This window comes from Chiloscyllium punctatum, chromosome 15 (genome assembly GCF_047496795.1).
Source record: "Chiloscyllium punctatum isolate Juve2018m chromosome 15, sChiPun1.3, whole genome shotgun sequence".
NCBI lineage: Eukaryota > Metazoa > Chordata > Chondrichthyes > Orectolobiformes > Hemiscylliidae > Chiloscyllium > Chiloscyllium punctatum.
In genome coordinates, this window is record NC_092753.1 from 60,637,765 (window position 1) to 60,663,495 (window position 25,731).

General features: G+C 41.1%; 1 protein-coding gene across 2 annotated transcripts in view; it reads right to left on the minus strand.

Annotated features, from left to right (window-relative positions):
* The window catches only part of hao2 (hydroxyacid oxidase 2 (long chain)), a 161,188-nt gene extending 139,638 nt beyond the window's left edge, over nucleotides 1-21,550 (minus strand). Inside the window, exon 1 of one of the 2 annotated variants that reach the window (XM_072585258.1) lies at nucleotides 21,531-21,550. The gene's annotated coding sequence lies outside the window, so the exon portion shown is untranslated. Of the gene's footprint in view, nucleotides 1-16,565; nucleotides 16,589-21,530 lie in introns of those variants that run through there. The other variant, XM_072585253.1, reaches the window with a different exon arrangement.
* Nucleotides 21,551-25,731: the final 4,181 nt, after the last annotated feature.

The window sequence follows — 25,731 nt, forward strand, 5'->3', positions numbered from 1 at the left end:
AATATAAGACTACGATTAAGGTTAGTTTAAGAAATAAGAACTTATCAACTGATGGAATAGTAATTCTGAGTTCAGTTCTTTTTCCACATTTCAAGATTCATAGTGACACTTGGAGAAGCTATTACTTCCTACTCAAGGAAACTCACGTTAATAAAAAAATCTTGTCCATAACATATGCTCCTGAAAACCATGAGAGATTTATATCAGCCTCAATAGGAAAATAAAAAGCATTGTAAAACATTTCCACCCAGCCCTTTCACACATGTAGTGTGAAGAAAATTATATGATCAGGAGAAAAGCTTTAGGGATGAGGCAGATTAAATGAAGAAGTTTAATTTTAACTCTTTTACTTGAGCAATGGATGTGGCTCCAACAAGGATTCCAGTGGAAGGCAATAAGGATCCAAACCTTTTGCTGCAAGTGTCTTTCTCTCCAACCGTGAGATATTTGTAATATTCAATGGTCTGAAAATGTACATGTATTTAAACAGCTGAAGAATAATTCTATATTTAAATAACTATAAGTGAAGGAAATCTCAATATTAGAATAAATTATTTCTTCTTATTCATTGGATGTGGGTGTCACTGGCTAGGCCAGTATTTATTATCCATCCTTAGTTGCCCAGAGGGCAGTCAGAGTCAACTACATTGCTGTGGGTCTGGAGTTTCATGTAGGCTAGGCCAGACCAGGAAATGATTTACTTCATTAGTGAATCAGATAATTTTGTTTTAATGACAATGTTTGCATGGTTGTCATCAAGCCAGTTTCTTTAAGTATTAAATTCAAATCTCACCATCTGCCATGGTGCGATTCCAATCTCTATCTCCAGAACATTAATCTGTGTTGACTTGACCACTAACCCAGTGACATTACCAAAACACCACCATCTCCTCTAGCTTTCCTTTTAACCAAATTGTTTGAGCAAGGTCTTATAAGCTGATAATTTTAGCCCCTGAGAAAGTTGCAGTTGTTTTCAAAAGACATTGACTATGACATTCCAGCATTATACTGATGGAATAAACACGTACTGCAGTTCAAATACAAGGGACTGAGTTCAATTGGTTAATTTCAAAATCAATAACCATAAATATTATATCTGAAATTAATAATGATGAAGAACTTCATTATTTAATTTCATACAGAATCATACATTTATCATGGACAGTTGGATAGCCACCCCTCTCTATTTGAAAAACAAGTCCTCAATTCCTCAGTACACCTCTTGATCCTCACCATGAAATGGTGACCCCTAGCTATTCACTGTTCTGCTAAGGGAAAATGTTTTTCCCTATCTACCCTGCCTATTCTCATTAGAACTTTATGCACCTCAATTTTGTCAGCTCTAACAAAAGTAACCTCAGCTTAAATCATCTCTCTTCATAGCTGAATAGTTCCAGCCCAGGCAACTTCCTGGTGACTCTCTTCTACACTATCTGTAGTGCAATCTTATCCTTTCTATGGTATGGTGACGAGAACTGCATGCCATTCTAGAGCTTTGGACTAACCAATGTTATATGAAGCTCCATGAAAATCTCCTTGCTCTTGTATTCAATGTCTTGACTAACAAAGGCAAATATCCCAAATGCCTTCTTAACCATCTTATCCTGCTGAGTTCAAATATCTATGGATTTGCGCACCAAAGTCCCTCAGATTCTGTGTACTTCCAATGATTCTCCCATTCAACATGTAATCCCTTGCCTTGATAGGCCTCCCAAATGCATCAGCTCATACTGTTCAGGATCAAATTCCATTTGTCACTATTTAACCCATCTGACGAGCTTTGTTTCTATCATCCTACAGTGTCAGGCTTTTCTCCTCACTCTTAACCACACCATTTTTGTGTCACCTGAGAACTCACAGATCAACCTCCTTCGTCATGTCTAGATCAATATCGTGCACAATAAACAGCGAAGGACACAGGAGCAATCTCTGCGACACCCGACTAGAGTCAAGCTTGTGTCATAAAAACACCCTTACACCATCAGCTTCTGCTTCCTGCCACCATGCAGATTTTGGGTCTAATCTGAGAAATTGTCCTGAATCCTCTTCACTCTTATGTTCCTAAACTGTCTGCCATGTGAAACCTTGTCAAAAGCTTGATTGAAGTCCTTATGTTGGACTACGCCAAATGTATTGCCCTCATCTATAAATCTAGTTACGTCCTCAAAAAATTCAACCAAAATTGTTAAACAGCATTTCCCCATTATAAAGCCATCTTGTCTATCCTTAATTAATCCTTGTCTCTCCAAGTGGTGATTAAATCTATCCCTCAGAACATTTTCCAACAGTTTCCCTACCACTGAAGTCAGACTCAGTGGCCTGTAGTTCTCTGGTTTATCTGTACTTGGGACAAATACAACTTGGGACACCTGTAGTGCTGATAGGGAGGGCGTCTCATGGTTTTGATCCCATGATGAGAAGAAACTGTGATATTAAAGAAAAGCCTCTTGAAATGCAGTCACTACTATTGTGTAAATAAATAATGATTTTCTTTATCTAATCCAGATATTGATTGCCGAAAGACCCTTGATGCTTACTGATGAGGTACAAACGTGAAAATTATCCTTATACAGCACTAAATATCTTTGTGTTCTTGTACCCACACAAAGACATTTTTAACAAAACTGCCCTTTAGATTACTCTGTTTTGCATTCCAGTACATTATTCTTCTCTTTTCACATTAAGCAGCTATGTGTCATGGATAACATGAATGAAAATTCTGCTCTCCCAACAGTTCAGACTGAGAACATTATGAAGTACAAGATGGGAACAGATGTAGGCCATTTAGCCACGAGAGCCTGTTCCACAATTCAGTTAGATCATGGCTGAACTGTATCCTAACTCATATACTTGTCCTTGCTGTAAATCTGTTAACACTCTCAGCTATCAAAAGTCATGCTTTTTTTAAATTCTGGGTTTTTTACTTGACCAAGCCTAGTCTTCGCAATCTGTTCTCACCAGTTAACCTTTTCATTCCTCATCACCGCTCGTGTTCTGGTAGATCTGTGCGATGTATCCTCCATCCTGTGGCTGGTTTATTCAGAAGTGATCACACTGCTCCAGATGTGATCCAACCAGAGTGATGTGCCGCAGAAATTCCATCACTTTGCTTTTTCATACACTTGAGAGAAAGAATAACATCCCAAGAGTCTTTTTAATTATTTTTTACATCAAGCTACTAATTTCTGGTAGTTTCTGTACATGGACTGTAAAATCTCTGTTACTCTACTTTTATGAGCTTCTTTTCATTTAAAATAAATACTCTTTCTTAGGGCAAAAATCAATGACCTCATACTTCACGACATCTGTGACAGTTTTGCCCACTCATTCAAAGTATCAACATCACTTTGCAACTTTCTGTTCTTATCTGGATTATTTATGTGCCCAACTACCTGTTGGCATCAGCCAACTTGGATATACAGTTCTCCATTCCTTAACCACATGACCACTTCTTGACATCCTAGTCTTTGAGTTTCTGAATGAGATTATACCAAGTTCAAGCACATTTAACTCATAGTTTCCCCAAGGTTGTATGGGAGGTTTTTGCATCACAAAAGTATACTTCAGAATGATAAATATATTTTAAAGTAAACCACCCAATGATACTTGTAGACCTGAATGAGTTTATGACTTCAGTACAACCTATAAGGTACATATCATATTTATAATAAAAATCTATCATAGAAAAATTCTCAATATATTAACATATGATCTGCATTTTTTATTGGGCAGGATTTGTATCAGCAAACATTTCTCAACTTCAGCTATAAGAGTTATAAAATAGGAGAAAAACTTCGCACAGAAAAAACTCTTCATTCACATCAGTTTACTAAGAATGCTTATCAAGGTAGCAACATAGAACATAGAACATAAAACAATACAGTGCAGTACAGGCCCTTTGGCCCTCGATGTTGCGCCGATCCAAGCCCACCTAACCTACACTAGCCCACTATCCTCCAAATGCCTATCCAATGCCCGGATAAAGAGGGAGAGTCCACTACTGCTACTGGCAGGGCATTCCATGAACTCACGACTCGCTGAGTAAAGAATCTACCCCTAACATCTGTCCTATACCTACCACCCCTTAATTTAAAGCTATGCCCCCTCGTAATAGCTGACTCCATACGTGGAAAAAGGTTCTCATGGTCAACCCTATCAAAACCCCTAATCATCTTGTACACCTCTATCAAGTCACCCTTAAACCTTCTTTTCTCCAATGAAAACAGCCCCAAGTGCCTCAGCCTTTCCTCATACGATCTTCCTACCATACCAGGCAACATCCTGGTAAACCTCCTCTGCACCCGTTCCAATGCCTCCACATCCTTCCTATAGTATGGCGACCAGAACTGCACACAATACTTCAGATGCGGCCACACCAGAGTCTTATACAACTGCAACATGACCTCAGGACTCCGGAACTCAATTCCTCTCCAATAAAAGCCAGCACGCCATATGCCTCCTTTACCACACTATTTACCTGGGTGGCAACTTTCAGAGATCTGTGTACATGGACACCAAGATCCCTCTGCTCATCCTCACCACCAAGTATCCGACCATTAGCCCAGTACCCCATCTTTTTGTTACTCATACCAAAGTGAATCACCTCACACTTACCCACATTGAACTCCATTTGCCACCTTTCTGCCCAGCTCTGCAGCTTATCTATATCCCGCTGCAACCTGACACATCCTTCCTCACTGTCAACAACTCCACCGACTTTCGTATCATCCGCAAACTTGCTCACCCAACCTTCTAGCCCCTCCTCCAGGTCATTTATAAAAATGACAAACAGCAATGGTCCCAAAACAGATCCTTGCGGAACACCGCTAGTAACTGCACTCCAAGATGAACCTTTACCATAAACCACTACCCTCTGTCTTCTTCCAGCCAGCCAATTCCTAATCCAAACCTCCAACTCACCCTCAATGCCATACCTCTGTATTTTTTGCAGTAGCCTACCATGGGGAACCTTATCAAATGCCTTACTAAAATCCAATAGTAACTTTAAGCTTTAAATAAATAATGTTGGTCTGATCACAGAAATAAAAGCAAACAAATTTAAAACAGAAAAGTTAATTCTGTAAAAGGGTCTTTGTTATTTGAATTGCACTTCATTAAGCTGTTAACCTTTTCAGGGAATTGTGTCGTACATTTCGGAGAAATGGGCTATTAATCTTTATATAATCATGCAGATATATATTAATCTGTGCTTTCGTACATTAGATGTGGTGGGCACAGCTTAGACATCAAGCTCAAAAAATGACCTGAATCCAATCTCCCAAACCACAAACACCCCAATTGAAGCTGGCCTGAGGTGTGGATCGCAGATCCGTGAATTGTGGGAGAAAGTCCTGGCATTCTCACTTCCTCCAGCGATCAGGTTTTAATTAAACTACAGCACTGTGTGGATGCACTCCAGTACTGAAAGACTGGAAAAGGGAAATGGAAAACAGATGTAAGTGAGAGGTGTCTTTAGGGTTTTATGATTTTTTTTTCACAGTTGAAAGCTCATCATTAGTTTTGCAGCTGCTCTGTCATCCTGCCTTTCATTCATCAGCTCACAGGGGCTTTAGATCTCATTAAAACACCAAATGGCCGCTCCACAGCTGCTGTTGTGTATCTGGATTTTACAGATATCTCTGTAGGTACAACCTAAAGCAATCCTACCTGTTTTATAATAATTAGACTTGCAGTGGCTGCTCCCAGTTACAAAAAAATTAAGTTTCACAAGGTTGCAAAGCTCCCCTCATAATAAACAATTTGCTGCAACCAAAAAAGGTCTTCAATACATGTTGCACATTCTTCTTTTACATAGTTGTTGTGAAACAAAAAGAATGTATAACAGATTGACAATTCAATTTATTCCTACAAGAGGCATCATTTAGCAATAATGAGAAAGTATGGACTTAATGTGCACAATTGAAAGGAACATGCTGAGAGTTTTGTTTTCCTCTGCTTTTTGATGCTTGGAAGTATTAATTTTATAAACCTAGCACCAGCCTCTGTATTTTGTTACCTGTAAAATCCATCAATTAAAGAAATATTCCTGAGAATATTTCTCAAAGTTTTTTTTTTAGTTGGTCCAGAATTTTGTAAGACGCAGACAACTTAATCTAACTGTATTCGTAGTTCATGGAAAATTAATTGACTCCTAGGATGCAGAGGTTTGCCTTATGAGGAAAGGATGAGCAGTTTCTGACAGCACTCATTTAAGTTTAGAAGAATGAGGCATGATCTTAGTGAATTATATAAAGTTCTGAGAGGACTTGACCAGGTAGATGTTGCAAGCATTTTTGATGGATAAGAGAGTCAAGGACAATGGGAGATGAGTAGGAAGCAGAGTTAAGGCCACAACTAGATTATCCATGATGGCAGCAGAGGATTTCTGAGTCCAGGGTCTGCCTACTCCCACCTGCTTTCTTTTTTTCCCCTTGTTAATTTTGCTCTTTTCTTGTCATCTTTTCTTTAATGCCTGTTGCAGCGTGGTCATTGGCATTGGCAGGGCAGTGAGAGCAGGCTGTTCGTGCAATGGCTACATTCATGCCTTTATTTCAAACTCTAAAGTCAATTCTGGATTGTAATCTTTTACAGCTTGGTTATCATTGGAAGTTGTCAGTTGTAACTGGTCATACTGGTTTGGCCAAAATGTAACAGATCAACCTTTAGAGTGTCTTCAACTTCTTTGTCAATGGGTAGATCAAGAGGGATAACTTTCTCTTTGTGTATGTTGGCTAATCTGCTCAGAATGTCAGATATAATCATCTTGGTACTTGGCTTGTGGTTCACTTTTTAAAGCCATATTTTTGCAGGTTAATGACAGATTTAATGTCATCTCATGTCCAAGTGTATATGGTTTAAATCTCATGAATCGTGACTACATTGAGATTTGTGCTTACTGGTAAACTTGCCACTGCTGGACCAGTGGTATTTACCTGATTGAAGAATTTGTAAAGCTGGGGTGAGCTTGCATATTGGCACTGCAATGTTGGCACAGCCATTGCACAGAATTGGAGATTCAGGTAAGATGGGTCTTTTGAAAGCTGTACCATGGAGTGCCACTTGCTGAGATGTACATCTTTCAGAATGGTTAGTGGTAATCTGTTGACACTAACTCCTTTGCTGATTCAAGGTTTTAGTGTGTGCTGTTCTATATTTTCTGGTCTAATGATAATCATGGTTCTCATCAACAAGGTGTGTGAGGTTAACAACATGGAAACTGAACTTCTATTGTTTGAACTGTCGTAATTCACTGGATCTCAATTCGTAATTATGCATATACCTTCCATTTCTCTTTGCGGGTCCTTGGAGTTTTTTAGAATAGAATGTTTGTTGATTTATTTGACTGGTTTTGCTTCTCACTCCTTTTTATGTCCCTTCACTGTGTAGCCTATAATTTTGCTTGTATTTGTAATTTCAGGCCCTTTTTTTTTAAGTATGGGCCCTCTGAGTAATTTCTTGAACCTTAAAAGAACTTTGATTTTAATGAAAAAGTTATTATTCTGTCTTCTGCCTGGTTGATGCCTTCTCTACATGTCTAAGTGGCTTTTTGTACTCACACAGTAGACACTGCTGATTGTCTAAATTCTCTGATGTCAACAATTATGGTCTTCAACTGGTTTTCCAAATGTCTTCTACGAAGTGGTCTTTGAAGTCTTTTTAATAGATGGTCACAGTCACTAACCACCATGTGAGATTTGCCTCTAGCAGAATATTTTACCTGATGCAGCAAAGCTTATGATATTTCCTGCAGCATAAGCAATTGGATGTGGATATTATGGCTTTGAAGAACCTAAACCAATAGCTGGCCATTATATCTAAATAATACATTCATTGACAGGTATGTATGTGAGCTAACATGAAGCCTCTATGTTACGCTGAGCAGCATGCTTCTTGCAGTCTGTCATGTTTCTTTTGCTTAATAAACTGCTGGTTTATAGCTAAAACCAAATCTATATCAATGCACACTTGTGCTTCAGTGGAAGATTACCTCATTAAATAAAAAAAAGCTATCAAACCTGATTTCTGTCTGACTTGTCCAGTAATAAAATCAACTGGGATCAGATCAACTTTAAGAACTTTAAACTACAATTACTTATACCTTCCCATCTATATAGATACCCTCCCCCTCCTCTTTTTAAGCTTACCACCTGTGTTTGTGCATGTCTGTTTGTTTGGTGAGCTATATCTTTTTCTCATAATCGTCGATTAGCAAATTCCTGTTTCTTTCAGGCAAGAAAACCTCACAAGGTGTATCTCCTTCTGTTTGATCCAGTTAATTACATTTTACTTGAAGCTATGTTCTACCATGAAATGAACATTCCAAATCATACTTCTAGATCAACATCACACATTACATGCAAAGATCATCGAATTGTTCTTGTGTGTTTTCTTGCTGCCTGTTTTATGTGCCTTTACCTGGTTTGGTGTGCCTTCAAAGTGGTGCAGTGACTGTAACATGGTAGGGTGAAAGCTGCTTGTTTTCAATAGGGACACCACAAGTGGATTTGAAGGATGACTTTGAGCAGCTGTAGCCCTGGATACTTGGCTTCACATGACACCATCCTGGCATTATGCAGCAGTCTAGGCTGGATGGTTGACTGGCTGGCTGACAGGCAACAGCATACTCCCAAGCAGACTGGTGGGAGTGGCAGCATAAATGCTGCCACCCAGCTTCATGTGGCATGATGCACTCCTGCTCCCATGAGATATTGCCTCAGCACAACATATTGTGATGGCTGCAGATTGTTGGGCTGTTAGGATAATCTGCAAGGCCCTTTGCACACAGCTATCTATAGGTACGATCACAGCAGTATGCCCTCATTACCTCAACCTGAGCTTTCAGTGCAGCAATGAGACATTGAGTCGTTACTGTTCATGCTGCAATGGACACTGAGTCATCAACCATCAGACACTACATCACCCTTCAGTCCATAAGTGTTTTCACAGAATTGACAATCACTTCCTGACTGGGAAGAAGAAGATTGGTCACTGCACCCAAAACATTAACTCTGCTGTCTCTCCACAGATATGCCTGACCTGCTGAGATTCTCCAGCAATTTCTGTTTTGGTTTCAACCTTTGTCTGTAGTCTACCTCAGGAAAATGGTCATACGAATCCAATGTAGTAAAACCTGTGTCCAGCTTTGCCTTTTAAAATATGGCATTGACACTACATTTGGCCCATCCCTCTTTACTGGCCGGGTACCAAACGCAGCATCTTATCACATGCAGAAACACTTCACTAACCTTTTTAAATCGTGCACAGTTATTATCTTCCTTATCACTATCTTCTTGGTGTTTATTCACAGCTTGGCCACACTGCATCCCATTGATTTTCAAAAGGAAAAAGGCAGAAGAGAAGCTGATACCTGCTATAGCTCATAAATCTGAGGAGACTGCAAGAGGTGCAGCTGAGATATGAGATGGAGGGTTAGGTAAGAAGATAGCTTTATCTTCAATGGTTTCAGGTCTGCTATTCGCAAGCACTACAGTAGGTGGTATCACCCCAGCACCTATATGGTAGGATGTATAGCTATGCTTGTCACCAGCCTGTTGTCTTTGTCTTTGTTTATACCTTGCACTGGAAGAGACCAAGAAATGTCCTTGTAGTCCTAATTCCATGCCTTCATGGCAGCATAGCTATCAGTTCGGATGGCCATCTGTGAGTTTGTCCAGAGGGTTTTCTTGCCTCCTGCGGATGCAGAACACTCCTTCCCACTTCTTCGATCAAGGCCTCTGGTGCACCATCTGAAATCCTTGGAACCCGGTCTTAAGTTGTGCCACTTTTCAGTTTCCCAGGACTGAATCCATTCCAGCATAACTCTCAGCACCTGCTCCAGCCACAATACAACACCACTTTAAGAGATGCAGACTGGCTTTAAGTGAAGCTAGCCACTCACAGCGTTAGGCCTTTCTGCTGTGTCCAGCTAATCAACTGTGTCGTTAGTCCTAGCTGGGCAGAGATTAGTGAAATGGAATAGCAGTATGATGTTGGCATGCTGCCTGCATGGCAGTGAATGGGTATGGGTTAATCATGCATTGAAATCCCCATACTAGTTTTCAGGGGCTATCAAATTTGGCCCCCCTAGAGGTCTGAAATAATAAAAACATCAAGCTTAAATCTGAAACTTGAAAGATCTTTTCGGTGGATTTACTCCAATTCAGTTCTGTCTACGTTCCTGGCAAATTGTGACAAAGTTGGAGGACACATGGGATTAATCTGTAATCTTCTCCTCCAGTTATTCATCTTAATTTTAGCTCAAAAAGGCATTATAGGGAAAGAATGTCTTTGTCTGCTATGTGCTGCTAAACCATAACTATTTTTCTAAAGAAGGTGCTGAGGGTATTGCTACACAGAGAAGTAGTCCTCTGAAGCGAGGACTCTTTGCACTGCAAGTACAAGCCTGTTAATATTATAGTCAATTTTGGAAAATCACAGCAATATTTTAGTTTCTTCTGTAATGTTTGAAAACCTTACATTTTACATTTATTATATCCATTCAAGGAGCAGCATTAGCTAGTTTTGGTGTGATTAATAAGAGGACTAGATGGTGGTGGAATGCATTGGGCCTCCTGTAGGTGTGATTTCAACATTGTGAACAAGTGGAGTGTTGTTCAGCTTAAGCAGCTGTGCAGTCAGCAGGGAGTAGCCTGTCAAACCAAAGTGAGAAGAACTATGACACTTCTGATTAAGACACTATTTTGAATAATAATTCTGTCAGTGAAATACCCTCCAATGACCAATTGCTTTAAAAAGGGAGTGTTCCTACACACGAAGCATGATTTTACACAATCAAATTACAAATGACTTCTTTGCAATCTTGTTTAAAATTGCTATTATTATTCTGGAAACTTTCCCTGGATGGATTACTATCAGTAATTCTATTTTTTTTAAAAACACCATTAAAAGAGACACTATCCCTTTGTATGTTCTCTGGGCTGAAAGCAACTTATGAAAATAAATGATGTCCACATATGAAAGTAATCTAATTAAATTGTCATTTTTGTATAAGCAATATTAAATAAGTACATCAATTCATTTGTTGTATCAATGCCAATATCCTATATGAAACAAATTACATAAAACTATATCATGACATAAAATTCCATAATATTTGACATTAACTAATTAAATGTCAGCCTTGGCTCAGTGATAGTATTCATGCCACTGGCTCAGAGGCTGCTGAGTCCAAGCTTCAGCTTGAGTTTATGATCTAGACTGACACTTCAGTGCGACGCTGAGGGGAGTTCAACACTATCAAATGTTAAACTGAGAGCTCATTTGCCCTCTGGGTGGCTGTAAGAGATACGATAGCGCGTTTCACAGAAGAATCATGAAATTTTCCGGCCAGCATTTATTCTTCATCCAACGTCATTAAAACAGATGCATTGCTTATCTCGTTGAGATAATCATGAGTTTCTTAAATCGACTTTCACATTTGAAGCTAAATCAATCGAGTTATTTATTTAACTCAACAATCTACCTGGGAAAAATTTTCTGTACTGTAGAAGCGAGGACTGAGAAGGAGAATAAAGGATGATGGAAAAGCAGGGAAGGATAGAATGTAGGAGAAGGGCTAAAGGTAAAAGGAGAGAAAGAAGACAAAGGAAAGAGAAGGGAAGGGAGGGAGAATGGAAAAGGAGGGAGAATGAAAGGAAAATGGTCAGGAATGAATGTATCCATTGCCTTCCTTTACTTCATGATGGCCCATGGTACTTGGCTGCCAACATCCTCCTTTAATTTCATAGGATGAGCTTCCTTGACATGTCCAAAAGCCAATTCTTCAGGAGACTCAGAATCGTATATCAGTTCATCATGGACATTTGCAGAAGGCATCCAGCCAAGGTGACCTGGTGGATTAGTAGTGCCATTGGGTTTAAAAATCACCATCTTAATTTCTTCATCTCTGACTCCTACCGGAATCTACAGGAGATATTCACAGAATCTTATAGTCTGCTCTCTATCAATGCATTCAGAGATGCTAAGTGCTTGGTTTGCTAATTAAGGAATTTTGCAGGCTTTGCAAATGATGAGGCCATTTTGAATGAGCAGTTTTGAGACTCTGGCTGGCATCCCACAGGCCGAGGGAGTCACTGACTGCAAATATGGTAACCAAGGCTAGAGGTCAGGTCAGGCTGGAGTCTATGGCCCTTGCTAGGGCTTCTACTCAGTCAATGTGCAAAATGTGCACAAATACTAACAGATCATCTTATATCAGTGTCCACAATTTGCAGGGAGCTGATATGATAGTACTATCCTACACCAGCCAAGATTCCCTGAACTCTTCATACCGCCAAGAGTCAGTGATTATGTCAAGATTAGAGTGGTGCTGGAAGAGCACAGCAGGTTAGGCAGCATCCGAGGAGCAGGAAAATCAATGTTTTGGGCAAAAGCCCTTCATCAGGAAACATTTTGCCCGAAACGTCAATTTTCCTGTTCCTCAGCTGCTGCCTAACCTGCTGTGCTTTTCCAGCACCACTCTGATCTTGACTCTAATCTCCAGCATCTGCATCAGTGATTGTGTGTTTGGAGACATGGTACTCACTGAATACCTGGCTGCCAAGACCACTAAGAAGCCCAGTCAGTAATGTCCAGGAGAGATACAATCAAAGCTGCTGACCACAAGCATTGCTACTGAACAATCAGTAGGTATACTGGGGTTGCGCTAGGAATGTCTTTCAGTAAGTGCCATCAAAGGAGCCCAGAGTGAGTGTCGTCTGTAGGTCAAGTAGCAATGAGGACTTGAACTCCAGGGGGAAGAAGATGTTGAGCATGATAGCTCTTTACAAATAGAGGAGGAGCAACATCAGCTGTAGGATGAAGAGAGACTGGAAATGGCATGGACATAATCAGAGACATACAGGGCTGTCTGCGATCCATGGCATGTTTGATTTCTAGCTTAGTTCAGTTCAGCTAAAGCAGTGAATCCAATTGGCAGTCAAATTCTGAACCCATTTAGCAGCCCATCTCCAATGTGAAAGCAGACATACAATCAACATGGCATCTTTTTTATGGATACCTTATTGCTCAAATTTAATTGTTGCCCCACCAGTAATCACAAGGGAGATTTCCCAGGAAGGAGGGGAAATGGATAAAACAGGGAAGTGAGCAAACAAAAAAGTTTAATTTTGTTCAGGAGACACTTAACAGAATGGCACTATGTTAAATACCCATGTTCATATTATTGTGCTAATACTATTCTTTGCCCTTCCATTTTATGGTTTTCATCCATGATGCTTTACCTGTTTCTGCAAGAGAAGTAGACAGACCTTGATGTTGTGCTGGCTTTCTATCCTCCTCTAAGGTCAAATTAACCCACATACCCTTCAGTGTACCATCATCCATGTGCCTATCCAAGAGTCACTTACATGTCCTTAATGTATCTGACTCTACTACAACTGCTGGCAGTGCATTCCACGTGTTGTGTATTTTGTTCCACAAACCTTGATGACACAAGTTTCAGTACAACGGTAGATGCTTTATTATTGGCCAGCCTGCGAGAGATTCAAAATATCCTCAAAATAACAGTGTGTCTACTTGTGGTGACACTTCTCCACAAATCTCTGCCCTACACACAGTATATTTATAGGAATTAAACAAAAGGTTTATCAGTTGCATGGGCAATTGTCATCACATAGTTTAAAGCAGGTAGTTATGAATTTACAAAGTCCGATGAATGTCGATGTCCTGTGATATCGCATGAATGGATTACAGAAACTGATTATCGATTTCTTCATGATTATGTGTTGATGGGAAGAGATTAAGGCAGAAGGGTTGCTTGTTCGAAATGGGCGATTCACATACCTACGCTAATATTGAGGGGAAGTAAGACAATGGGAGCGGGAGGCTGTATAACAGGGTTGTGGCCAAGGCTATCAGTCCTATCTGGAAAGGGCAAATCCCTCTGTCTGGAGCTACAGGGGAATCCACATGTGTGGCTCCACTAGGCTCTATTTCTGAGATACAGTCAGCCTACTGAGGTGACTACTACTGAGATGTTCTGCCTGTATTGTAAGAATACAGGCTTAGAGTTGATACTGCAATTAGTCCTTTGGTAGTGGAATGTTTAACTCTCGAGTCTCCAATGTGTCCTGAAAGAGAAGCAAAGCATGGAACTGACCCTTCTGTGACATTTTAACTTCCTCACACGCACCCACCACTCTTGTGTAAAGAACGTCTTTCTGACATATGCCCTAAACCTTCATCCTATTACCTTAAAATTATGCCCCCTCATGATAGCCATTTCTGCCCTAGGAGAAGGTCTCTGGCTATCCACTCTATCTATGCCTTTCAACATCTTGTACACCTCTATCAAGTCACCCCTCATCGTTCTTCGTTCCAATGAGAATAGCCCTAGCTCTCTCAACCTTTCTTTATAAGACATGCCCTCCAGTCCAGGCAGCATACTAGTAAATCTCCTTTTCACCCTGTCTAAAGCTTCCACATCCTTTCTATACTGAGTTGACCAAAACTGAATACAATATTCCAAGTGTGATTTAATCAGGCCTCTGTAGAGCTGCAGCATAACCTCACGGCTCTTAAACTCAATCCTCCTGCTAATGAAGCCAATGCACTATATGCCTTCTTAACATCCCTATCAACTTGGGTGGCAACTTTTGAGGGATCTATGAACATGGACCCTAAGATTCCTCTGTTCCTCCACACTGCCAAGAATCCTGTCCTTAACTTGCATTCAAACTTGACCTTCCAAAGTGAATCCCTTCACATTTTTCCAGGTTGAATTCCATCTACCACTTCTCAGCCCAGGTCAGCATCCTGCCAATGTCCCTTTGCAACCTTTAACAGCCCTCCACACTATCCATAACTCTACCAACCTTTGTCATCAGCAAACTTACTGACCCTCCCTTCCACTTCCTTATCCAAGTCATTTATCAAAATCACAAGGAGCAGAGATCCCAGAACCAATCCCTGTGGAACACCACTGGTCAGCAAGCTCCAAGCTAAATACTTTCCATCTACTACCACCCTCTGCTTTCTAAGGGCCAGCCAATTCTGTATCCAGACAGCCAGATTTCCCTGTATCCCTTGCCTCCTTACTTTCTGAATGAGCCTACCATGGGGAACCTTATCAAACGAAATGCTAAAATACACATATACCACATCCACTGCTCTATCTTCATCTATGTATTTTGTCACATCCTTAGAAAATTCAATAAGTTTTTTGTGCGGCATGACCTGCCCCTCTCAAAGCTATGCTGACTATCTCTAATCAAATTATTATTTGTCAAATAATAAATTCAGTCTCTTAGAATCCTCTCCAATACTTTGCCCACCACTGATGTGAGACTGACTGTTCTGTAATTCCCAGGGTTATCCCTATTTCCTTTCTTGAACAAGGGAATAACATTTGTCACCCTCCAATCATCTAGTGGGCAGTGAGGATGCAAAGATTATCGCCAATGGCGCAGCAATCCCTTCCCTCTCTTTTCATTTGAACCTTGGGTATGTCCTATCTGGCCCAGGTGATGTATCTATCCTCCTGCTTTTCAAACTTTCCAGCAAACCCTCCTTCTTAACATTAACCTGTTTGAGTACATCAGCCTGTTTCATGCTGTCCTCACAAATGACAAGGTCCCTCTCATTAGTGAATATTGAAGCAAAGTATTCATTAAGGACCTCCCCTAACACCTCCGACTCCAGGCACAAGTTCCCTCCACCCTGATTGGCCCTACCCTCACTTTGGCCAACCTCTTGTTCCTTACAAGTATAGAATGCCTTGGGGTTTTCCTTTTATCCTACCCACCAAAGCTTTTTTATGCCCCTGCTAGTTCTTCTAAGTCCAGTCTTCAGTTCCTTCCTGGCTACCTTGTAACCCTCTGGAGACCTGTCTGGTCCTTGCTTCCTCAACCTCAAATAAGCTTCCTTCTTCCTCTAAAGTAGGTGTTCCACATCTCTTATCATCCAAGGTTCCTTCACCATACTAATATAGGACAAACCTATCCAGCACTAAGGCAAATGCTCCATAAACAACCTCCACATTTCTGTTGTGCATTTCCCTAAGAATATCTGTTCTAATTTATGCTCCACAGTTCCTACCTAATAGCATTGTAATTCCCCCTCTCCAAATTAAATAATTTCCTATACACTCTGCTCCTTGTTGAGGAGGGTGTTGAGGGGGGGGATTCAGGTGGTTAGTGGGATAGTCAGGTGATCGTAGGAAGTTGCAGCAAGTCAATTGTTACTTGTATCATTAGTTAGGAGTTGTATTTCAGTTTTATTCATATAACATTATTCAAGTAAGTAAGTTGGAATCCTTAGAAATCTCCAACTGTAAATCAGTATTAAATTATTTCTGATGCAAGGATAATTGCCTATCAGAACTCTAAACTTCCCATGTAATTCCAGCAGTCATTGCATTGGAGCCTTCAAGGGGTTCTGTCCATGTCTTGTCTGGTTTTTAATGTCAAAAATACACTTTATTCATTAAAAATACTTTTTCATACATACATAGTCACTAAAGTTGTTTGTTTCTGTAGAGTAGTATATGGAGAAACAAACATTGGAATTTGACTCTATCCAACAAACCCAAGGCATTTCTTACTTACACAAACTATATTTGCATACGTTTGAAGATACGAGAGGATCTGATAATTGGATGGACCTTCATTGCGCTTCATCAAAATGACATCAGAGTAGTCTTTCCCTGTTGTCCATTGGCAAACAGCTGCATCTGCATGTAATCCTGGACCTTGGAATGTGCCAGTCTGCAATACTTGGTCAGGGTCAACTCTTTGCTCTGGAAGACCAACAAAGCCAAAGAGCATCTTTCACAGAGTTAATGGTCCTCCAAGCATAGTTAATGTTTGACTCAGTGTGCATTCTGGGGAACAGCCCACAGAGCACAGAGTCCTGCGTCATGGAGATGCTTGGGATGAACCTCAAGAAAAACTATTGCGTCACTCTCCAGACTTTCTTTGCAAAGGCACATTCCAGAAAGAGATGTGTGACAGTCTCTGCCCACACCCCCACCCTGCGTCAAGAGCAGAGTGAGGTGGCACACAGAGTCCATGGGTATATGAAGGTTCTCTCAGGTGGTGCCCTTCTCACCACCAGCTAAGTGATACCTTGGTGCTTGTTAAAAAGACAAGGCTTAATACTAGAACTTGGTAAAAACAATGACTGCAGATGCTGGAAACCAGATTCTGGATTAGTGGTGCTGGAAGAGCACAGTAGTTCAGGCAGCATTTGAGGAGCAGTAAAATCAACGTTTCGGGCATGAGGAATAAAGGCACAGAGCCTGAAGAGTGAAGAGATAAGCTAGAGGAGGGTGGGGGTGGGTAGAAAGTAGCATAGAGTACAATAGGTGAGTGGGGGAGGGGATGAAGGTGATAGGTCAGGGAGGAGGGTGGAGTGGATAGGTGGAAAAGAAGATAGGCAGGTAGGACAAGTCATGGGGACAGTGCTGAGCTGGAAGTTTGGAACTAGGGTGAGGTAGGGGAAGGAGAAATGAGGAAACTGTTGAAGTCCACATTGATGCCCTGGGGTTGAAGTTTTCCGAGGCGGAAGATGAGGCGTTCTTCCTCCAGGTGTCTGGTGGTGAGGGAGCGGCGGTGAAGGAGGCCCAGGACCTCCATGTCCTCGGCAGAGTGGGAGGGGGAGTTGAAATGTTGGGCCACAGGACTGTGTAGTTGATTGGTGCGGATGTCCCGGAGATGTTCCCTAAAGCACTCTGCTAGGAGGCGTCCAGTCTCCCCAATGTAGAGGAGACCGCATCGGGAGCAACGGATACAATAAATGATATTGGTGGATGTGCAGGAAAAACTTTGATGGATGTGGAAGGCTCCTTTAGGGCCTTGGATGGACGTGAGGGAGGAGGTGTGGGCGCAGGTTTTACAATTCCTACGGTGGCAGGGGAAGGTGCCAGGATGGGAGGGTGGGTTGTGGGGGGGGGGGGCATGGACCTGACCATGTAGTCACGGAGGGAACGTTCTTTGCGGAAGGCGGAAAGGGGTGGGGAGGGAAATATATCCCTGGTGGTGGGGTCTTTTTGGAGGTGGTGAACATGTCGGCGGATGATTTGGTTGATGTGTAGGTTGGTAGGGTGGAAGGACAGAACACCCCTGGGTGCTCACCTTCCACCCTACCAACCTTCGCATAAACCAAATCATCCGCTGACATTTCCGACACCTCCAAAAAGACCCCACCACTAGGGATATATTTCCCTCCCCACCCCTTTCCACCTTCCGCAAAGACCGTTCCCTCCGTGACGACCTGGTCAGGTCCACGCAACCAAACAACCCACCCTCCCATCCTGGCACCTTCTCCTGCCACCGTAGGAATTGTAAAACCTGTGCCCACACCTCCTCCCTCACCTCCATCCAAGGCCCTAAAGGAGCCTTCCACATCCATCAAAGTTTTTCCTGCACATCCACCAATATCATTTATTGTATCCGTTGCTCCCGATGTGGTCTCCTCTACACTGGGGAGACTGGACGCCTCCTAGCAGAGTGCTTTAGGGAACATCTCTGGGACATCCGCACCAATCAACTACACCACCCTGTGGCCCAACATTTCAACTCCCCCTCCCACTCTGCCAAGGACATGGAGGTCTGGGCCTCCTTCACTGCCGCTCCCTCACCACCAGACGTCTGGAGGAAGAACGCCTCATCTTCTGCCTCGGAACACTTCAACCCCAGGGCATCAATGTGGACTTCAACAGTTTCCTCATTTCCCCTTCCCCCACCTCACTCTAGTTCCAAACTTCCAGCTCAGCACTGTCCCCATGACTTGTCCTACCTGCCTATCTTCTTTTCCACCTATCCACTCCACCCTCCCCTCTGACCTATCACCTTCACCCCCTCCCCCACTCACCTATTGTACTCTATGCTACTTTCTCCCCACCCCCACCCTCATCTAGCTTATCTCTCCACGCTTCAGGCTCACTGCCTTTATTCCTCATGAAGGGCTTTTGCCCGAAACGTTAATTTTACTGCTCCTCGGATGCTGCCTGAACTGCTGTGCTCTTCCAGCACCACTAATCCAGAATCAATACTAGAACTTGCCTGGTCCCTAACTGTTCAGATACTGGAGGACCTGTGTCACTGTCGCATCTGAATCATGCCTTCTACAAGGCAGCACTCCCTCAGCACTGCACAGAAATGTCAACTGTTGTGGTTTGCTGTACATTGGGGGCAATCCACCTCATTGATCTAGTAGTGAGTTTGAGAGTTTGTTAAAGTGAACAGTTAGATGTGCATAGCTTCAAACTATATACAGACATATTTCATTCACTCAATGCCTGCCATGTTTCTCCACTGATTGACTCTCTATGTTCAACTGACATCAACATAGTGGGCAGTGCTATTTACACCATTCCAGATATTAACTTTCCATACACAATATCAGCCTAAGTTACATTTAGTGCCAATGTCTCTGAAACTCTGTATCATGGCCAGAGAAGTATTTGATGTGTGTTTAACTATTTTACTCAATCCAGCTAAAATAAAACTTTACTCAGTGAAAGGTGGTTTAAGGAAGGATGAGGATATGCTCCTCAGGCATGGGGGTGATTATCCAATTTGCTACGAGGAATAGAGGTTGCAAATGATTTCTTAAATGGTGAGGGATTGGAAAGCATTGCTGTCCAAAGGGACCTTGGTGTCCTTGTTGATATGTTAATAAAAGCTAGCATGCAGTTACAACAAGCAACTTGGAAAGCAGATGGTTGATTAGCTTTTATTGCAAGAGGATTTGAGTACAGGAACCAAGAAGTCTTACTTTAACAGAACAATACTGAGATTGCACCTGGTGTACTGTGTGCAGTCTGATTCCCTTGCCTAAGGAAGTGCAGTTAGTTTCCTCATCAACATGTTCAAAGATGTTATTGCACACATCTGGAGCAGGTGGGACTTGAACCCAGGCCTCCGACATAGGGACACTATCACTGTGCCCCAAGACCCCCTTCGAATAAAGGATATACTTGTCATAGAGGGAGTGCAGTTGAAATTCACTAAACTGATACCTGAGATGATATGTCTGTCTTATGAGGAGAGATTGAGGAGACTTGGCCTGTGTTCACTGGTACTTAAAAGAATGAGAGGTGATCATGGAGAAATTTACAAAATTCTTTAAGAGCTAGTGAGGGAGATGCTTCCTTTGGCTGTGAGGTCAAAATTCAGGGGACATAACCTCATAATTAAAAAGCAAGCCGTTTGGGAGTGAGATGAGAAGGAGTTTCTTCACTCAGTGGGTGGTGAAACTTTGGAAGTGCCGACCCCAAAGGACTGTGGAAGCTCAGTCATTACATAATTTCAAGACAGAAATTAATAGATTACTACTCACTAATGACATCAGGGGATAAGGAGATAGTGTGGGAAGAAAGCATTGAGGTGGATGATCAGCCATGATCTAGAATGAGGGAGCAGACTTGAGGGACTGAATGGCCTCTTCCTGATACTACAATATTTAGCATTATTCAGCTTTCTCTCTCCGTGGTTCTATGTCTTCATGTACCTTAAAGACAATCCTAAACTGCTTCTTGTTGGAGACTTCCAAACTGTTGGAAGTTTGCAGGAATGAGTTGCAAGTATTTTTATTACTTCTAGTGTTAGACACTGGATTGACTTAATTCTTCACCCTTAACATTGTGCTCCCTCTGAGCTTCACTTGAGGTTTCCTCTGTCACTTGTCATACCACTTCCCATGGTTCCATGGGTCTGACCACCATCTGCCACGTGTAGAAAGATGAGGTCCACATTTCTTTTTAATGAACCCTTGCAGGTTTTATTAAACAATCTATTTACAAGGATGATAAAGGAAGATAACTCCTGGGATCCTACAGGCTCAAACCCTACTCCATGTGTTCTGAAGTCACTTTGACTAAATGTTTGTGTATTAGACCGTGGCTGATATGGCATTGGAGACCCCGCAAAAATACTTGTTAATTCTTTCTCAACAAATTGCCACAAGAGTAGTTAATTGAAGAGCTACTTATCAACAGATTATGCAATATTTATTTGTCCATGAATGCAGGAGGTTTAATTGTAATCAACGCCATAACAATCAGTGGGATGACTATTCTGAGTGTAAACCTCTATACCTTTACTGTTGAACATCTTGTGCTATTTACAGGCTAAGCGTATGGTGCTGGAAAAGAACAGCAGGTCAGGCAGCATCCAGGGAGCAGGAGATTTGATGTTTTGGGCATAAGCGTTTTGGGACGCTGATCTCCAGCATATGCAGTCCTCATTTTATCCTAATTGATTTCAACCTGACTGTAAAGCGTTACAGATGAAGGCTTATGCCCGAAACATCGATTCTCCTGTTCCTCAAATGTTGCCTGACCTGCTGTGCTTTTCCAGCACCATATCCTTGACTCTGATCTCCAGCATCTGCAGTCCTCCCTTTCTCCTATTTTACAGGCTAAACCAGCATTTGCTCACAACAGCACCAGGTCAATCAGGACAGTTGTGATAATACAGGAAGGGGTACATAAGATCAAGTCTGAGATATTTTTGCAAGATATTAACTTATTCTTTTGGCTGATATGTAAAAGCTGGAAATTGACTTACCCAAGCAATTTGGTGAGCGCAGAGTTGGAAATTGATTGACCTGTTGATTAAAACCATGTGTTATTAAGAAAAGAATGTGCAGACCATGGAGGATGAAAAACACAACTTTATAACACCATTAGTTTCCATGCAATGAATGACTTTAGAGAAACATGGCACTTTTACTGTTCCTGACCACTTGCAGCAAGGGCACTGACGAGAGCAATATCGTGTACATGCGGCACATGCAGAATAGGCGAATTACAATGCCAATTACATGCTTGATACATCAATAATCTTTAAAGAATGATCCTCATTTATAGGAGCACTGCATCATAGCACATGACCTTGACGGTATAAAGATTTGATATTCCATCTGACCCCAGATCACCTGATGCACGACACTCTACTGGAAGCATGCTTCTCCATTGTAACAAATAACTTCATATTCGCCCAGACACCTATGTATCTGAAGAATATAATATTTGCACATAATAGTTGTAATATATATATCTGTTGAATATTTAAATACTATAATATCTGGACCCAATTTCTTATGTTAGAACAGAAAACATGAATATTGCCACACCAGGCAAAACCTCCTCTTGGAGGCAATCTATCACAGTACCAATAGTAGCTAGCTAGCAAAGAATCCAATATGCTGTTGTGTGATATTTTGACAACTAATTGAAGATGACTAGGCAACAGTGTTGAACAGCAAAACATTCAGACTGAGTGAATTTCTCACTCTTTGGTGCCATTAGTTTCTGAGTGTAAAGAACTGTATAGATCGAGCATTAATTATCAAGAAAATTGAGTTTATTTCTTTTGCATTAGAAAATAAGTTATTTTAAGACAAAATAAATTTCTAAGATTATTTCCATTAAAAGAATGGATAAAAATGAAAAAGGCTGCAGTGCATTTTTGAGCTGGAATACAAAGCCAGTGCAATGCAATACAGAAGGTGGAGACTCTAATGCTCCAGCCCTCCAGACTCAAAACGTTAGCTTGCTCTCTCTCTATGGATGCTATCTGACCTGTTGTGATCTCCAGCATTGGTTGTTTTCAGCTCTAATGCTCTGTTGCTAGAAACTGATACACAGATTACAATGTCTCAGAAAAGCAGCTGCAAAGTCTGAATTCTTAAAGAAGAAGCAGTGTTAAATTTACACTGACAAAAAGTCCAGGGTACACTGTTAAATGGAATACCGTTCAGAGTCTCTTTTTCTTTCTATTTCAGCCAGCAGTTGAAAAGCTGCACAAGAGCATTGAGTTTAAACAAGAATCAAAGAGTCTCGGGAGTATTGGAAATTCAATAATATCCAATCTTCAATTTATTGTAACTTATACAAAAGTATGGCAGGGCAGCTCAGTCATGTGGTGTGCTTATCCTGTGACATGTAGGAAATTTTGGAAAATAAAGTGCAAGATGTATCAAATTGGAGGCTCTGGGTTTTGAAACTTGAGCAACAACTGGAGTCATTATGTTGCATCCACAATGTTGAGAGGTTTATGGATGAAAAATTGGTTAGACCACAACTGGAGTATGTGTGCAGTTCAGGAGTTCATATTATAGGAGGGATGTGATAGCACTGGAGACAGTACAGAGATGGTTTACCAGGGTATAATCTGGGCTGGAGAGAAAGATTGTTTTCCATAGAGCAGAGGAGATTGAGAGGGGATATGATTGGGATGTATAGGGTAGACAACAAGAAACTTTTGTGCTTTGTGGAGATATCAATGACCAGAAGGCATAGATTTACAGTAATCACCAAAAGGGTTAGCGGAGATGTAAGGAGAAATCTTTTCATCCAGAGGTGTTGAGTATCTGAAACTCATTTTCTGTCAGGGTGGGAGAGGCAGAAGCCTAATAGCATTTAAGAAGTATTTAGATGTGCATTTTGCCATGCCAAGGCATTCAAGGCCATGGGCCAAATGCTGGCAAATGAGATTTGAATAGTTAGTGGTCGTTTTTGACAGGCACGGACATGTTGGGCCTCGGGCCGTTTTTCTGTGCTGTAGATCTATATAACCCTAACTCCATTATGTAAATTGGCCAGTGAAGGTGATTTTTTGATACTTTGGAGTAGAGGACCCCCTGGCCAATTTCTAGGCAAGAACATTAAGGAGAAAGAGCTTATTTGACTGGTTTTATTTCAAATGTGAACTTAAGTGCAGAATCAAATACAATCAGTTCTGATATCACATGATAGTTCCATTCTCGCGCAATAGCCGCACCATGTAAACTAATGGAGCCAGAATCATGTTATAGCCAATAAGAGTAAGGAAAGTTCGCATTCTCCAAATAACGGTCTAAATTCTTCAATTGCGCTAAATGTAATTCGTATTAAAGAAACCAGATGTATGTCAAAACATGAGGAAATTTTCACATGCAGCTGTGAATTCAAATGAAAAGCAAAACACTTCAAAGAAAGAAAGAAAGAAACAAGATCTACATTTTACTTCAATTAAAAAAAGCAACAGACCTTCAATAAGAAATGGAAGGCAAACAGTGACTCATGATCAGGCAGCCACCAATATCATTACTGAATTACAGCTATTCAAGGAACATATGCAGCCTTGTTTTGCAGATCAAGTGATCAATTGAGAAGAGATTTCTGAAAATCTTTCTTGCCATTAGCAAGGACAGGCTTCATAGAATTAAGGCCCTTCCAAACAAGAAGGGCCATACCACTGACACTTTGCTTGAAGCTAGATGCAATTCTATAGCCATATTGGCAGGTTAACAGCAATGGGTGCAGCTTTGGGTGCAGCCAATGACTGTTGCCATGGTGAGCAAAGTACACAAAACCAACAAAATGTATAATACCAAAAGCACAATGCCAAGATATCATATCCATGTTTCACCAGGGATAGATACATGGGTTTTGAATGTACAAGAGAACTAGCATGTCAATCTATGTACTCATCTGGGATAGATCAGCATATTCAATAACTCTTGAATGCATGTAACACATGCCAAAGGTATCAATCCAAGCAGCAGAGGAAGTGTCTAAGTATAAGAAGTGTTCTATCCACTCCATAGATGAAAATGGTAACATACCTATTCACAATGCAAAGGGAAGAGTGCATCCTTGTGACAGGTTACTTCATCAAATTTCCATTGTTTGCTGACTTAGCAATACAATGTTTGCAACATTGCTGACGTAATGAGTGCTTCTTTCAATTATTCAGTGTACCATATAGTATCTGACAACAGACAACAACAATACAATGGTAAATTGTTTCAAGACATAAGTCAGAAGTGGGGAGTGATCAATACCACATCCATTATCCATACTTCAATGGCCCAGTGGGACAAATGGTGTGCACTATCAAATTGATGATCAATCAAATGTCAAGCAACTTTGCAAGATTTTTACATTGCATTGTTGAATTTTCACAACAACAATGGAGAAAAGATTACAACCCCCAGCACAACTTCTTCTCAGAAGACAAGTGCGAACAGCCTTGCCTCGCAACCAATTGTTTAACCATTCGGAGGTACAAGTAATTTTTCCTCACCAACAGAGGATAATGAAATATGTACACAACTAGTGAGCAGATAGAGAATTACGAGCACTGGGCATTTGGGCAAAGAGTGCAAGTCAGAAATCCAATTACAAATACTTGGGGGTCAGCAAAGGTTTCTAAAATATAAAATCAGCCCAGATCATGGGATGTCATTCCTGATCATGGTGCTTCATTTTGAAGGAACAGAAACCAGTTCAGTCCAGTGTATGACACCCTAGTCATGCTCAAAATGAATCAGGAAGAAAACTCCAATGATGAGCAACTGGAATCAGCACATGACAACCAAGTTGTGAACCTCAAGCAACCGAACACAATATGTATCTCTCCAGATAAGTATTTTATTTCCAGATCAGGATGAGTTGCCAGAAATTCAAAGAATTACATTGGAATTTGAATTGCTATCCTTGTTGAATCTGCTTTCATCTGTCTGTGTAATGATCAAATATTTGACTACACTTGTCGATGGATAAATATGAATATCTGGGATTTATTTTTTTCTTTGGAAAGAGGGGGATGTTGTGTTATGTTTCATGGCTAGTAAGCAATGTACTCATAATGTTTATGATATCATTGCCTTATCATGGCATATGACCTGATGGCATAAAGATTTCAAATTTAACCTTAGATGGGGCCACTTGAAACATGCTTCACTGAAGGAAGTATGTTACTGTTTGTAATCAAATAGCTT